The following is a 3,270-nucleotide window of genomic DNA, read 5'->3' on the forward strand; positions in this document are numbered from 1 at the left end:
GGGCAGAAAAAGAATACAAATTCTCCTCAATTATTTGAAGAAAACACTCTAGGAAGTTTAAGCATGAGAGAGATTTTAATCTATAAATTTATATGTTTGTATCGTATATGACATTGACCTATTCATAATATTTTGTTTTTAACTTTAGGAATCTATTACATAAAAAATTAAAAATTTAAAAATAAAATCAATAAACATAGATCAACGTGGTAATTGACATATACTATTTTTCGACACAAATTATAAAACGAAAGGATAATGAAAGTGTGAGATGTCAATCTAATGTCTAATTAATTAATTAAGCTGATTTAAGGCCGTATAAATGAAAAGATTATGATAAAATGGAGTGAAGGTGGGAAGATAAGAGGCACATCATTGCTGTACGGACATGAGGCTAATTATGATTATTTAAAAATATATATAAAAGAAGATTTAATTAAGTGCTTAATTCTATGAAGCACTTGGTCCAAGAAAATCAACGAGATCTCCAACAAATATGAGACTTTTTGTGTGGGTAGAGAAAAGAATGATGACTTCCCTCCATGATGTTCATAGTATGGATGTTCACAAGAAGTACAAAGAGAAGATGGGAAGGTTTTCGTCTGGGTTCTGTAAAATTTTCCATTAAATCCTATTTTTCTGGTAATCGATACATAAAAATTTAAAATAATTGTCAAATTGAGTTTAACTTAACAGTAATTAACATAACTTTCTTCTTCTGGAGATTGAATACTCGATCTTCCATTTTCACAGTTGACGTTATATTATAAAAAGAGTTTAAAAGTATCTAATTATATCTAATTGTTTATATAATATCTCATAAGCCATTTAGTAATAACACTTCAAATTTCATAATTATCCGCCATAATCACAAATGATTCAAACGTAATCACATGTATATCTTAGATCTTATTCTTACATTTTCTTCAATTGTTTTTTCTTTTTTCCAACTCAACAATGCATAAGGGACGGAGATGAAAGATATCAAATTAACTAGGCTTAAAATGATAATAGAGATGTTATGTTTAATGAACTATGCTCGAATTGGATATTATTTTATCATGTAAAAATTAGATGTTACCTTATTATTTTTTTAGTTCAATAATTAGAAGGGGGAAATTGACAATCAACTTTTAAAGTGGTAATTGATATTTTTTTTTATTGAATTTATGCTACCGATCGATTTGCTAGCGTGTTACCTTCTTATTATTTGAAAGAGAAGTAATATATATTTTTCTTTGCACATTAACATTTGGCAGAAATAGTTCATTATAATAGTCAACATATCAAGGGTTCATAGATTATGACTCTCACTCTATAATGCTAAAGTGATACTAAAAAGAATATAACTTCAATGTCATTATTAATTTATCGTATAGTTTGAGCAGCACAAGTAATATATTTCACAGAGAATAATTGTCTGAAGGTCGTAAAAAAAAGAAAGGAAGACCAACAGGTCAAAACAAACCTAATTTGGTGGCAACTGACATACAAAATTTAATTAAACGTGAATGGTTTGAATTTATTATAATCTATAAGAAAGAAGCTTGGCATTTGATCAAAACCACTAGCAATTTTGACGTATTCTTCTCTCATCTTGCATTAATGGATGTACATTTATTGCTATAATTATCACCCTTTGAATTACATTGTTATTTTAACAATTATAACTTCTTTGTGTGGTAGCATAATTTAACTAATTGAAAGACTTTGTAGGAGAGGAATAATTGGTGTAGTCCTGCATTCATTACCATGATTTTCCATTGTAACAAGAAACTATAAGATGAGGAAATGCATCGAGACATCTAAATTAGATTGATACATTCTTAACACCCAAATTTGTAGTGATGTCTTCTATTAAAAGAGAGAGAGTTATTGTGTACAACGAGCTAGAAGACAACTCAAACCAAAAGAGAAAGAAGAGAGTAGACAAGGTTAGAGAAAAGCCTTCCAGTTTAGTACAATAGTAGAGACATTATAATTACAAAATAAAGGTGATTTAGTACTCCAAATGGCCGTCATCAAATAATATGTCATCTCATAAATGATTATGACGTGTTTCAACTACTCGAAACGTTCTTCTATTTCTTTCAAGCCATAAGTGCAAAAGGGTCACAGCAATAATGTTACTTCAAATGATCCTAGGTTTTGAATTCATCTTGAGCTTCAAGAGATGATCAAATAGGGAGAATAGGATTGGGTAAATTGAACGGTAGCCCCATGTCACAGACGCTCCCATATGGTATAGGAGTGATTGCAGGTAATAAATGAATGTTCCATCGATTCTAGGCTATTCTTGCATAAAGTACACCCATTTGGATACATAGGTTTCTCAATTGATATTTTTCCAAGGTGTTAAGACCACTTCGAAGAATACTCCATAGGAAGAATTCGCACTTTTTGAACATTAAACTAGTCCACGAAAGAAGAATTACCATAAATTTTCTTCAATCACAAAAGAAAAAATAAATTATCATGTGTCAACTTGTGATTAGAGATTCATAAATGAATTGTAGAAAGATAGATAAAATCTAAGATAGACTAAATATTTTTCTTTATCTACAAATATTCAAAATCCTTGAGAATAATTTTTTTTTTTTTTCTAAAAAAATTGGTTGACATAACAGTTTAAAATAATTTAAATAATTACGTCTATGATAAATATTTGCATGGGGGCATGAGGAGCTGCGTTTTAACGAATAAGAATACCAAAGTAGTACAGAGAAATATTGTGGGAAAAAAAGAGAGACTCTTTCTAATCCTTAGGCTTTTGTGCATGTTTTCATTTCATCTCACTCTTATTATTTTTTAATATTCAATTTTCGATTCATCCCTAAATTTAAAAATGTTATATTTTTACTTCAAATTCTTAGTTTAATTTTCGTTTCATTTCTAAGTTTCAATAATTTATACTTACTCTCAAATTTTTGTTAATGTCACTTCTAGTGTCTTTGGTATTTGATCTCTAAGTTTCAACAATTTACACTTGAAACATGTTGAGATTATCTTAGGCAACATCCAAATCCCACAAGTCGGGCCTAAGTCCAAGAAAATTGAGAGGTGGCATGAAGAGACACGTGTCCCAAAAGAAAAAAAATCAGAAACTCGAGTTTTAAAGCAATCAAACAAGCTGAAGGAAATACTTTAATCTAGAAATAATCGAGCTGAGCTCTGGTCTGACGCTCTGCAACTTCAAGGGTTGAGATTGACATTGCCTCTACAATCTCAAGGGTGTAATCTTCTTGACATTGTCTGTGTTACAGGTAGTCA

Source organism: Benincasa hispida, chromosome 8, assembly GCF_009727055.1.
Source record: "Benincasa hispida cultivar B227 chromosome 8, ASM972705v1, whole genome shotgun sequence".
In the NCBI taxonomy this organism is placed as follows: domain Eukaryota; kingdom Viridiplantae; phylum Streptophyta; class Magnoliopsida; order Cucurbitales; family Cucurbitaceae; genus Benincasa; species Benincasa hispida.